General features: G+C 43.4%; 1 protein-coding gene across 2 annotated transcripts in view; it reads left to right on the top strand.

Annotated features, from left to right (window-relative positions):
- The first annotated feature begins 1,441 nt into the window (after positions 1 to 1,441).
- Pls1 (plastin 1) overlaps positions 1,442 to 14,133 on the top strand; it is an 82,405-nt gene continuing 69,713 nt past the window's right edge. For both annotated transcript variants that reach the window (XM_051206983.1, XM_051206991.1), the window contains exon 1: positions 1,442 to 1,488. The gene's annotated coding sequence lies outside the window, so the exon portion shown is untranslated. The remainder of the gene's footprint in view (positions 1,489 to 14,133) is intronic.

Raw genomic sequence — 14,133 nt, forward strand, 5'->3', positions numbered from 1 at the left:
GCAATAGCCCCACTTCCCGTTCAACTGCACATAACACTTAGCTTCCAGGATGCAGTGGATTCTCCACTCTGGAGCCCGAACCATACAATCTCAGCATCTTCCTGTCCATGTGTCTCTGGGTTTTGCCTTTTCTTCATTCCCTCCTGGTACAGGAGGACATGGCAATCTATACTGAACCATTTGAGTAGGTCAATGTTTTTTTAGTACCAAGTAGTACTCCATTGTACTGATATAGCACAATTTGCTTTTCATTCACCTGTTGACAGTCAATTCCTTCCAGACTTTGGCTGGGAAAAAAAAAAAAAAAAAAAAAACAAAAGAACAAAAAACAAAAAACAAAAAAACCAAAAGGCTGCTGCGTTAGTATTCAAATCTTTGTGTAATCGTATATTTGATCGTATATTTTAAATTCTCTTGGATAATAGTAAGAATGAAAGGGCTGAGTGTCTGGGTCAAGTTGTACACACATGTTTAGTTTAAGTAAGTATTTTTGAGAACACAATTCCTCTTGTAGATCCGAGCTCAGATGAAAACATTAAGTTTATGGGACTTCTGATTGTAAGGTTTTCTAGGCAGGGAGAAATCTTTTCTCATTCCTCTTTGGTTCACTTCCATATTTATTTACTCATCCTGTTTTTTTGGACATTAAATAATTTCAGTCACCTTCTCAAGCGGTATTCCTACCGGTCTGTTACCTTATTTTGTATCAGCTCTATACTAGATCCTAAGGGGCACTTAGGACCTTAGGTCAAAGGGCAGCAAAGGGGTGGTATAGTACCCTGCACAGCTATGGATTATGCTCCCAGAAAGTAAACAAGAACTCTTGAAGCTGCATTCCATTTGCTCCACTCACATGTTCTAGAAAAAGACCCCACCTTTGTTTGAGTGTGGGCTTTGGTTATTTATTTTAAATAGGTGTGGTCCTTAAATGGAGAGGAAGAACTATCTGAATTCTCCAACGGGGAGAAGGAAGAGAGAAATTGTTTTACTTTAATGCATATCTTGTCTTCCAAGCTGCGGTTTCCAAAAGTGGTAGGCACCGGCTTCCTGACAACACATTACAAATGCAAAGAACAGACTTGGAAACTCTGGGTTTAAGAGCTGTTTGAATAAGCCTCCAGGTGATCCCGATGCCCCCTTTTTAGAGAATCACCGTGCTAAACTCATTGCAGGGGTGCAGATCCTTATAATTGGGCTGGGTAAAGTGTGGGCAGCGGGGTGACGCCCTGCAGGGCTTGTCCACCTCCAATCCTTCCCAGCTCCAGCAAGCCTCCTTTCACCTGAACCCAAAGGTTCTCCCCTTGGTGCAGCAACTAAAACCCGGCAAGTGGATTCCAGGCGTGCGGGGGGGGGGGGGGAATGGAGCCGAGCATGCGCAGTGGCGGGAGCGCCGCGGTTAAGAGGCGGGCAAGAAGTAGCTGCGGCTGAGCGGACAAGAGGGCGCGGGCGTGGGCATCGCGGGCGGGAGCTGCCAGAAGGTCGCCGCAGGTACCGGGTGCTGGGACGCGCGCGCGGGCGAGGTCCGGGACAGGGAGGCTGTGCAGGAAAGCCAGGCTTGGCTTAGCGGCGCTCGGCGTGGGACTCAATTCCTCGCCCCAGGCGTCTCCTGCCCTGCGTGGGGGGGGGGGGAGTCTGGCACTCAGGTGTGAAGTCCCGAGTGTAGCTGCTTTACACCACTGCCTGGTGTAAAGCAGCCTCTTGATACTCTACATCTAGGAAGGGAGGGTACCAAGTTTTCAGTTTTAAACTTTGCGTGGTTGTTTGAGGAAGATTTCTGAGTCATTGTGTTTCTTTTAAGTTGTGTGACTGCCCTGCCTGTTTCTGGTGCATGGGCTGAAATAGGGGCAGAATGAAATTGCATCCGTGTTTGCTGGATTTGATGCCTTTCCTGGAGCTCTGGGGCCTCTGGATGCAGCATAAGAAAATGTCAGACTTCAGTGAAAGTCGGTGCCAAGAATTTTGTGCCGTTCAGCAAGCTGCATTGTAAAGTACAGGCTTTACAAATTAAAACAAAACACAAAAACATGTTTTCAACATTATTGCCCGCATTCCAAGTTTTCGTGGGTAATATCGAAGAGAAGATAACCCTTCCTGTTTTTTTACCTTTTCATGGCTTATAGGGACATCTGTTTTACCCTTAAAGCTGTGTATGTATGGGGCCAACACTGTATGGACACATTTCTTGGAGGACTGTAAAATCATAATTAAATTTTAAGATGAATACAGAGACTGGTGTTTTGGTCCCACAAAGGTGAAGCAAGGGCGTTTAATTACACCCCCACCTCTTGTAATCAACTCTTTAAACTTAATTCATTAGTGAAATTCTATAGGAAAGTGTTAAATTTGTGATGTGAGAGGCACATAATTGTAATAAGTTTAAGAAGCAAAGTTGAAGTTGAGGAATAAAAAACTGTAGAAAGAGACTGCAGGGCACTCCCTCTCCCCTCATTTTCCTGCCACGATGAATGTTTTAACGGCAGAAATAATATACAGTTGGTCTAGTTTGGTTCGGAGGGGCCTTCGAGGTCAGCCAGTTCAACTGCTTCAGTTTACAAAAGAGAAAGCTGAGACCAGGGAGGTTAGGTGACTATGCCCGAGCAAGCCCCTCTGGGCAAAGCTGGGCCTGGGAACCTTGTCTTCTGATTTCAGGGATCTTTTTACTTGGCCTCTCTGATCCTGTCCTGGGTGTTGGTTAGATGATTGAGCTTGCTTTCTCTTCCATCTTTTCCCGTGCAATCTGATCGAGGCACGAAGTTGTTTCTACTTTGCTTGTTCCTCATGCACTCGTTCAGAGACTCGACACTCCAACTTCACTTATGATTTGCTGGCCTTGGAAACCAAACCCTGTGCTCTTTCTTTGCTTGTTTGCATCCTTCTGTTTGAATTTATCACTCAGGCATAGCCTCTTCTTGGTAGTTTCCTTTGCTAGCAGCAGCCAAGACTAGCTTTCTCCTTCCCAAACCAGTAGTATTTTATGACTTCTGTCTGTGCTTCTGTTCTCCTCTTTGGATACAGCTTCTTGAATTGTATTTTAGAACATGTTCCTTGTTTTCTGGCCGGAAAGTTGTTAGGTGTGTAAGCTCCAGAAAGCATATGACTTAAAGATCCCACCCAGTACTAAGTTCAGACTCCTTCCAGCTGCTGTTTATGTGGGGAGGGGCACATGAAGGGATGTGGCCTGGATATTCTTCGATAGCAGAAAGGTCACCTTAGAACAGTACAAGAGATCAGTCAAGACAAAAAGCAAGTTGGAGTGATTTATGAATCCAGAAATCACAAACTGGTTGGGAGCGCTGGAGACGGAGTGAAAACAGAGTGTACTCTGGGAGTTGGAGTAACCAGAAATGCAGAGTGGAGAACGCAGATTTAGGAAATGGCAGGACTGGTTAAGAGCCCTGGCTGCTCTTCCAGAGGACCTTAGTTTGACTCCCAGAACCCATGTATCGGCTCACAAACACCTGTAACTCCAATTCTAAAGTATCCAATGGCTTCTTTTGACCTCCTCTGGCACCCAGCTTATACCTCGTACACAAACATAAATGCAGTTGAAACACTCATACACATAAAATAAATACTTTTAAAAAATGATGTAAAGGCCACATGTGATGCCCACCTGTAATCCCAGGACCCAGGACCCAGTAGACGGAGGCAGAAAAGATCTCTGCCAGTTTGAGGTCTATCTGGTCTACATAGCGAGTTTCAAGCCTGTTTCAAAACAAACAAATAAAAAACAAAACAAAACAAAACAAAAAACAAAAATAAATTATGTAAAATAAAAATGTGGTAAAAAATTAGATGGAGAGAAGGGAGAGGTATTGAAAATTCCTCTCTTAGAATTGGGGTGTTGGTAGTGGGTTTATAATATCTTTTGAATCTTGCAAGCACTTTAGATTGAAACATTGCTTTTCCGTGTCTTAGTGTTGTACTAGTCATATTTCTCATTCCAGAAGATGAACTCTTTGAGGGACAATCATATTACACTCCACCTTTACAATGATGACACTGCTTTGCATCAGATACTCAACTGTTATTGCATGGGTAAATATATTGTGTTTTGACATGAGGAAGATGGGGTAGTTAGGGCTACAAGCTACACAATAGTACTTTGTCTAGCCTATGATCTTATTGTATAAAGGAGGAACTCCTTGTGTCTGTGGAAGAAATGAGAGATACAGAATCAGAGGCCAATTTATAATCAGATGTATGGATTGTGAGTTGGGATGGGGGGGTTGGGTGAGCCTGGGAACCTTGGAGTTTGTATTTGTGGAAGTTGAAAGCAGTCTAGAAAGGTGTTTGCTGGCTTAGCTTACTTAGGGTGAAAGAAAAGCCGGTTAGCCTAGAGTCTTTGGACAGTGTTCTGCTCTTAGGATACTCCACTGTGCGAGAACCATGATCTCAGAGAGAGGAATCCTGGAGTGGTCCTTTTGTCCCAGCAATATGGGGCAGGGTGAGAGAGAACATGACAAAAGTGTCACCAGACTCTCCCGAGAAAAATAAACCCTAAATAAACCTAAATTCTAGTTGAAGAAGTGTTTGGAATGCCTTGGGACAGATGTTGCAAATGGCTGTTTTGCAAATCAGAACACACTCTTTCTGTTGAGCTACACACAACACTGAGGAAACTGTTGGAAGGCACATTCTTGCCCTTGACATTCATGGCATGATCCATCTCTCTCGTTTTGAACAGGCAGTGAGAGCTGTTCTCATAAAAATGGCAAAGAGAGAGACAACTGTTGGGGGACAGGCCAGAAGCGCTTTTGGTGGTTAGCAGCAGGTAAATGAAGGGTTGGCCTAGCCATTGGAGGTTATCAGGCCGAGGAGGTGGGCCAATTGGCAGAGCACTCACCTAGTGTGCACCACGTTTAGGATTTGATCCCGTCACTCCATAAACTGGGTGTGGAGCTGTAGCCCTGCAATCCCAGCACTCAGGAAGCAGAGGCCAGAAACCCTACTGGGGATAGGGAGGAGAAACTTAAATTTTATTTTTCTCTCTAGACAGGATTTCTCGTGTAACAGCCCTGGCTGTCCTGGAACTGGATTTGTAGACCAGGCTAGCCTTGAACTCATTGAGGTCCACCTGCCTCTGCCTCCTAAGTGCTGGGATTAAAGGTGTTTGCCACCATCGCTTGGCTAAGAAGCTTTTTAGTTTTTAAAGGAACCATATTAGAGGTTGGGCCATGATGGTACATGCTTTTAGTCCTAGCACTCGGGAGGCAGAGGCAGGCAGATCTCTCAGTTCGAGGTCAGCCTGGTCTACTGAGTGAGCTCTGCATCAGCCAGGACTACACAGAGAAACTCTGTCTCAGAAACAAAACAAAACAAACAAATCATTCAGTATGTTTGAATTGATGTTCCATGTATTTAAATATGTCCAAGTAGTAAATATAATTTTACGTGGTAAGTTAGAATTTAAGATGTAAGATATATAGCTTTTTCAAAATCATCATAATACTCTATTAGTATTTAGTTTTATTGTTTTTTCTAAACACCAGACAACATTTAACCTTTTACAAAGCATCCTTTGAGGTAAATGCAATTATTACCCTCATTTTACATATGAGAAAACTGAAACTTAGATTATTAAAAATTATCTGTGTGAGGCCACACTGTCAGCATGTGACTGAGCTGAGATTTGACCCCAGGACGGCCTGACTTCAAGCCCTGAGAGCTCAAACAATCAAATGTCTTTATCTGTGGGTACTCTAACCGGTGCTTAGAGTGGCCAAAGGCCATGACTTTCAATAGTCCATGAGTAAAACTTCAGCTTGAGAAAGCAAACAATAGTAATGGATCCTTCTGATATTTATTTTTGTTCCACTTAGCCTTTTATCACTTTTGCTTTGGAGCATTCCTAGAGACAGGAGACAGCAGTCTTTTTTCTGGATGGAACATTAAAAGAGTTTCTGTTTTGAATGGCTGTGGCTTTCTTTTGGGTAGTGCAGGGTGAGGGTGGTAATCCATACAGTGCCTCTGGAGTGGCAGGTAAGACATGACCTGTGTGAGAACGTAGCAACTTTGGGTGATGAAGCTTTGTAAGGGTTTTTCTTTTCCGACAATCCTGTTCTTGAAGCTTCTGAATTATGTGTGGGTCTTAGTTTCAGGCCTAAGGATTGTGTTCATAAACGTCTAGGGAAATTCCTTACACAAAGAGGGTCTCTGTGCATCCCCAAGATTGAAGGGCTGGAGAAATGGCTCAGAGGTTAAGAGCAGTGACTGCTCTCCCAGAGGACTCTGGTTCCATTCCCAGAATGCACATGGCAGCTCACTACTGTCTGTATGTAACTCCAGTTCCAGGAGATCTGAAGCCTTCTTCTGACCCCCTCTGGCATCAGGCATGTAATTCAAGTGGTACACAGACCAGATGTATGTGTAGGTAACACCACTCCCCCCCCCCCACATACAGAGAGGGAGAAGATTGGAGAGTGTGTTGAGTCAGCAGTTGGGGTGGGGTGTCAGTGTTTGGGGAAAGGTAATCTATAGCCCCTGTTGTGAGGCCCAAGATTTGACCACAGGTGATCTACTGAGTTGCCTGTGAGGAAATATGTTTTTTTCCTCCTCCATTCCTTTCCTGAGAATCTTGAAGTGGAAGGCAGATTGAAATTCCCTAGCATTTAATTTTCCCAGGTATTTCATCTGGGTCTGGAGAAGGCCCAGTGGCTTCTGGCCTCCATCTGTTTTAACATCCAAAGGCTCATCATGTCGTATGGTTTGGAATTAACATTTTACTGCGGGTGATGATGAAAATTGGGGAAACAGAAAGCCGTCTTTGTACTACACCCATGTTTATTGGTTATAAAATGATTACATAATGCCGGTTGCTGGGAACTTTGCTACTGTATAAGGTCTCAGGGGATGTGGGTCTGTGTCAACTTTGATCATCCTATTTCTGTTCACTATTCTTGTGTCTGGAAAAGCCTGTTTGGGGTGTGTGCATGGCTTCTGTAAAAGCAAATTGTTCTTTATTATTTCCTATTTTATTGTTTTCTTTGGCCAATTGTGTCTTAATAATACCATGGGCACAGAGATAATGAAGAGTTAGATTGGCAGGGTGTTTTTCCTCTTAAAACATTCATTTCATTAGAAAATAATTTTGGAGAGATCTAGATAGCTTTGTTCATAAGGTCCAGTTATGAAGATTTTATCTTTTATAATAAAGTGATAAACTGAATTTTTTTCCCCAGTACTGGATCCAAACCCAGAGCCTTGTGCTTACCATGTAAATTTCTACCATTGAGTTAAACCCCAGCTTTATAAACAGAGGGTTTTTGTTGTTGTTTTGAGTTTTAAAGTAATTCAGTTGCCAGAAAAACCACAACAATATTTGGATGACAACTCAGCATATAGGCACGTTTTCTTTAAAAGAGCCAGTCTGAGGTCATCGAGGTGGCTTATTATTTGATAAAGATGTTTGCTCTGTTAAGCCTCACTACCTGAGTTCAAATCCTCAGAACCCACTAGAAGAACAGAACTGACTCCTGAAAGTTGTCCTTTAACCAGCACACATGCAAACACATGAGAGAGGAGAGAGAGGGAGGTAAGGAGGGGAGAGAGAGAGAGAGAGAGAGAGAGAGAGAGAGAGAGAGAGAGGATCTAACCATAAAGAAAACATGAGGAACCATAGTCTTTTTTTTGATATTAGAGGAGTTGTAGTAAGTGTAAATATTGAGGGTGGGACAAAAAGCCAAGGGTTTGGAGGTGTGTTTAAAACAACTAGAGGAAACCAGTTTTATTGTGTTGTTAAGGAAATCTGAAGTTATTGAATTGAAAGATACAGATCTAGGAAATAACTTTTTTTTTTAAACCAACAATGATAGAGCCTGGGGATATAGCTCAGTTGACAGAGTACTTGCTATGCATTCACAGAGCCCTGGATTTGTCCTCATTGATGTATAAACTGAGTGAGGCTGTGCTGGCCTGAAATCCCGGCACAGAGGAGATAGGGGCTAAAGAATTACAACTACAGGGTTGTCCTTGGCTATACAGCACACCTAATTCAAAGACACTAGCCTGAGCTACTACATGAGACCTTGTTGCAAAAACAGTAAGGGACAGTACAAGAGTCCCTTCAAGTCTTTTGGAACCAAGAGGTAAAGGGTTTAGGAATATTGCCAAAATAGAGTTTGGATTAGGTTTCAGACATCACTATGGGTTTTCTTGTACCAGTATGTTCTCATCAGACCCCACCTCTCTGCTTAATGTGCTTTCAGCCCCCCTGTCCTGCTCAGTAAGTCAAAGCTCACAGGGCCAGAGTGGAGGCATTGCAGTGTGTGGCCTAAAACCAACACTAATCAGGCAGTTTGAATACCCTGGAAGGTATAGGCAGCATTCACACACTGTTCCCATAGGTGGAAAGATTAAAGTGTTCAAGTGAAAGAAAGGCAGGTCCAGAACTGATCCCTGATGGTGGATGCCCAATAACATGAGTAGGCTCTTTATATTAGTTCCCTTTGTCTTCTTAAATGCTGTCTTTTATAGTTCTGTTGATTCATCTTTTTTCTCCATTTTTTTTTGTCCTTGATGATAAATATATACTTACTATGTACCGTTTATAGATGAAAATCAATGCAAACTAGAGTTTTGAGGTCTGAATGAGTCTGCTGAGTGTCTTAATGCTGCTCATCAATAATTCGGTGGAAAGACAGTATCAAGTTAGTATATAATTGAACCTGTAGCCTGATACCAAGTTAGTGTTTATAACCTTTGTGATCGAACCAGAAATTCTCAGGTTCTGGCCCTCTTCCACTGGAGCGTTCACTCAGATTTTTTTTTTTTTTTTTTAATCTTGCACAGGCCCGGTTTCCTACCTCTTTCCTTAAGTTTGGTTTACTGTGGCACCCATTTGGTCCAGGGCATATTTTTAATGAGTGGCCCAGTTCTTACAGAGTTTTATTTTCAGGTCACTGAGGTGCCAGCCGTGAAAAGCAGCTCATAAAATAAATGTCAGTGATGTGTCTTAGCAGTGGTTGTCATACAAGTGAATTAATACCAGAAAGAAAACAGTAATGGCACTTTTCTTCACCCCCCCCCCCCCCCCCCCCCGTGTGTATGTGTGTGTGTTGTTTTGTTAAAGACAGGATGTCTTATAGTTCAGACTGGCCTCAAACTTTTTGTGTACCTGAGGCTGGCCTTGAATCCCTGACCATTTATTCAGCCCTCCTTCAGCCTCAGCCTTCAGAGCGTTGTGTGGCTTGGGCTGGTTCCTTCTCTTTCTTTTCTTTTTTTTTTTTTTAGCCCTAGTTGACTTTGAACTAAGAGGTCGGAGAGCCACTACACCCTCACCCCTTTCCTTCTTTTTAAAGTATTTTATTATGGCATTTTTTATACATGTGTCTCATTGGAACAAGCCTATGTTTTATTATTCATTTTGTGTGTATGCATTCATATGCCACAGGGTGCGAGTAGAGGTTGTGTTCTCTCTTTCTACCATGTGGGGCCTGGGGGGGGGTCAAACTCCATCTTCAGCCTTGGCAAGAAGTGCCTTTACCTGCTGAGTCGTCTTTCCTCACAGACATCCTTATCTTATTCTTAAGCAGCCATTTAAACCCAAGATAATTATCAGCGGAGAAAGCCTGAAAAATCTTTCACTGTTTAATGGTCCATCAAGAAGAGTCTTTGGGGTAGTTCGGACTTTGAATACGAGAAATCAATTGGCCTGTACAAGGGAGGTCAAAGTCTGTGGTTGTTTCTGACCCCAGGAGAAGGGAAACCTTCAGTAAGTAATAGTGAATGTAAAGCTGAAACTGGAGATACAGGGAAAAGCTTTTATTGATAGCTATAATTTTTTATATGTGTGAATTTGCAGGTATTTTGAGAATAACCTGCTTACCTGCTGTTACTCAAGTTGGAAATGGCAGAGAGCAAACTCATACTGTGTTTTTTAATTTTACATTTGAAAAAAATATTGGGGTTTAATACAGGGATCATGGTGATAGCCAAGTATATATGGGTGGGGGGACTCTGTCTGGAAACTTCAGTCTCCTGCCCTTGAGTTAGTGCTTTTCCAGTCACTCCATGTCTCTTTCTGATAATTTCTCTATGAAATTTATATTTGACATTTACAGAATTCTAGAATGTGTTCTGTGGTTAGCCTTAGCTGTGAGCTCCGTAAGTGATTGCTCTGTTGTCAGAGCTGCCTTCAATAACTACCTCCTTAGCCGGGTATTGGTGGTGCACGCCTTTGATCCCAGCACTTTGGAGGCAGGGGCAGGCCGATTTCTGTTGAGTTTGAGGCCAGCCTGGCCTACAGAGCTAGTTCCAGGACAGGCTCCAAAGCAATACAGAGAAACTCTTGTCTTGAAAAACCAAAAACCAAAACAAACCCAAAAAAAAAAAAAAAAATCCAACCAACCAAACAAAAAAACCTACCTCCTTAATTCCTAATCTCCCTTGACAATGATGTGTGTTGATCTCTAATATGGAGACGGGTTGGTTGCATCTCATTGGCCTTCTTACTAGTCACAGGCTTCTTAAGGAAGTTAGAGAGGGCTAGGTGTGTGGGTGTGTGACATGGAGCTCACATTTGAGATTGTTCAATGGAGGGAGTAGACATGGGTGCTGTGTTAGTTACTATTCTACTGCTGTGAAGAGACACCATGACCAACTTATAGAAGGAAGTGTTTAATTGTGGGCTTGCTTACAGTGTCAGAGGGTGAGTCTATGATCGGGGAGGGTGGTAGTGAGCAGGCAGGTAGGCATAGTGCTAGAGCACTTGCTGAGAGCCTGTATCCTAATGCACAGGCAGGAGGCAGAGAGAGAAACTGGGCCTGGGACGGGCTTTTGAAACCTCAGATCTCACCCCCAAGTAGCATACCTCCTCCAACACTGCCAAAGGCCATACACCTCTTAATCCTCCCCAAACATTTCCCCCACCTGAGAGTCAAACATTCAAGTATATGAGCCTACTGGGACCATTCTCATTCAGACCACAAAGGGCCCGTTACCTGTGGTGTGATTGTGCACTAGGAGAAGTGTAAGGCCGGGAGAGAAACTGGATAGGAAACTTAGGGCAAGAACCGGGAAAGCAGAGGTTCTGGGAATATCCTTGCCGAGCGCTGGGAATGCCTGAAGATTGGTTCCTAGTTCCTTGTTACTTCTCCTCCTAAATGAGCTCCTTTACTTTGAAGCTATAATAGCTAAGTGTGCGATTCAGATTCCAGTCCAGATACTAATCTCATACTGTGAATGAATGAAACAAGAAGCAAAAAAGGAAAGAACATGGCTGCTCCTAGGTGCGGTAGAGGAGAAGGTTTACTGTAGATAAAAGGAAGAGTTCAGAGTGGACATGACCAGATTAAACTGGGCCATGTGAGGAGAGGGGCAGGGGAGAAGGCAGAGCCAGCCAAGAGGCCAGGAAGGTAAAGGGCACACAAAAGGGGAGGTAACCTACATGGTTGGGTTATACAGGGAAGAGCAGCTGTGGGAGGGAAGCCCAGCCCAACACATGGGCTGGTGAAGTTTAGGGTGGGGGTGGGTTATACCAGCCAAACTCTGTAACAGGTAGGAACTGAGGGATGCTAGGAGAACCTGGCATCCAGGTCCACTTTGAGATGTTAACTAGGCACCTTCACCATTTGCCCCAGGTTTGAGGCCTAACAGTGAACAACTCTGGAACTAGGTCTCTGCATTTTCATGGTGGAAATGGGGTGTATTTATTCTCTAACTTTAGCACATCTCCTAATGTTTTTAGGGTACCCATTCAGAAGAGAAGTTGTTCAAGGAGCCTTACAGGCTGTTGAGGAACCCCTTTTCAAAGGAATCCACTTTGGGTTCTAGATGGAGCCAAGACATTCTGATCTGCTCCAAAAATTAGAACATCAAATTTATCTCTTCTCATAAGTATTAATCCAGGCCGTGCATCCTTTAATCCCACCACTCAGGGCACAGAGGCAAGATGTATCTGAGTTTGAGGCCAGCCTGGTTGACATACTAAATTCCAGGCCGGCAGAGTTAATCCAGCAGGGCCTGTCAATCACCTGGCCAAGAGACCATCCCTAAGGCAGGCAGCCTTTTGAACAGAAGAATAAGTATTCCTTTAAGAGGTAACATACTTTTTCTCTCCAGAAACCCCACCCTCCATGTAGTAAGGTACAGATCCACTGCCCTGTATCTCTGTTATGTCGGTCTACATTTTGAAGCCTTGCTTTATGGGTAGCATATAACATACAGTTTACATATGAAATAGCAGAACGTATTGATTTGGTTTGGTTTTAAATAGAAGGGAAAAAAGGGGAAAGTTTCAGGGTACTAACACGTTATCTGCTTTTCTGCATCCTAACTCCCCTTGTCGCCTTTCCTGTTTCTGTCGTGTGCCAGCCAGAGCCTAAGCACATCCTCTGGCACTTCAGGGTTTCTCTGAATCTACTCCCCTTTAATTATGGGGCTACCTAAAAATGGACATAGCTTTCTCTCTTTCTCTTTTCCATTTTCCTCCTCAGGCAGCAGCCAATATTTATAGCTCGCCTGCCTTGTTGTTTTTCTCTCAAACTATTAATTAAACGGTCTTTAAGCATCCTATAGAGTCTAGTTTTTAAATTTTTTTGTTGTTGTTTGTTTGTTTGGTTGTTTTCAAGATAGGGATTCTCTGTGTAGCTTTGTAGATCAGGCTGGCTTCAAACTCCCGCCAGCCTCTGCCTCCCAAGTGCTGAGATCAAAAAGGTGTGTGCCACCACCAACCGGCCTATTTTTAAAAAATATTTTTAGGATTTGTTTTATTAGTTTTCATTTCTGGGTGTTTGTATGTGTACATGTGTATGTGTGTGTGTTTGTGCCTCAGAGACCATAAGTGGGTGTTGAATCCCTTGGAGCTAGAGTTACAGGTAGTTGTGAGACAGCTTATGTGGGTGCTGGGAACCAAACTTGGGTCCTCTGGGAAAGCAGTGAGTGAGGTTTACTGAGCCACTTTTCCAGCCTGAATCTATTTTTAAATTTACTTATTAACAAGATTAAGAACCCAAAGAGTGCCGGGCATGGTGGCACATAAGAATTAGCTAGAGAGCTTGTTAAAACAAACAAACATACAAACAAACAAACAAACAAAACCAGCTGGGCAGTGGTGGCACACACCTTTAGTTCCAGCACTCAGGAGGCAGAGGCAGGCAGATCTCTGTGAGTGGCTCCAAAGCCTGTGAAAAACAAAACAAAACAAAAACAAACAAACAAAATAAAAAAACCCAACCAACCAAACAAAAAAACCCAAACAAATTTTCTGTGTCTTCATGTCTTCACTCTGGAGTTCCTGAATTTTTTTTTTTTTTTTTTTTTTTTTCCGAGACCGGGTTTCTCTGTATTGCTTTGGAGCCTGTCCTGGAACTAGCTCTGTAGACAAGCTGGCCTCGAACTCACAGACATCCGCCTGCCTCTGCCTCCTGAGTGCTGGGATTAAAGGCGTGTGCCACCAATGCCTGGCTGAGTTTCTGAATTAAAATTTTTTTTTGTTTCTTTTTTTTTTTTTTTTTAAATCTTTGACATTTCATACTTGCAGACAGTGTATCTTGATCCTAACCAACTGGAGAATTTACATATTGACAAGTTCCCAGATTATGCTGAGGGTGTTCATGTTCAGCTTTTGTTGGTTGATGTCCCGTGGTTCTGGCCTCTTTCTAACAACCTGGGGTCCTCATTGCGACTTGGGGTTCTTTGTCAGTTTCCCACAGTGCCTCTCAGGGCTTCCATGTAGAGACTGTGTGCCTGCCACACCTTGGTTAGCCTTGGTAGCTCTAGAACCATGGGACAGGACTCTAGAACTCTCGACTGAGGTCAGAGTGGAGCCTGGGCCCTTTGCTCCGTGATTGCCGCAGCTTCTGTGTACTGACGTGGGGAACACTTGACTACAGCTGCATTTGAAGATCAGGGAATGCTTTAAGCCTTCTGAGCTCAGCTTTCTTCGAATGCATTTGCGTTCCTGAAGTTGGAGAGTTTGATCTGTGAGGCCTTGCCCTGTCCAGTTTCCCAATGTGGAGACAAGGGCTGTCTTAATGGTCACCACTGAACTTCTAAAAAGCTCATGCTTTAGTTATAGTTTTCAAGTTCTTTTTCTCCATAAACTATACCTTTTTCTATATCAGTTTGCCATGGCCATTCCTTTGCACTGCAGACCTGAGTAAAGGCGGGGAATCATGATGTTATAGACAGAAT

Source organism: Phodopus roborovskii, unplaced genomic scaffold (assembly GCF_943737965.1).
Source record: "Phodopus roborovskii unplaced genomic scaffold, PHOROB, whole genome shotgun sequence".
Classification (NCBI taxonomy): Eukaryota; Metazoa; Chordata; class Mammalia; order Rodentia; family Cricetidae; genus Phodopus; species Phodopus roborovskii.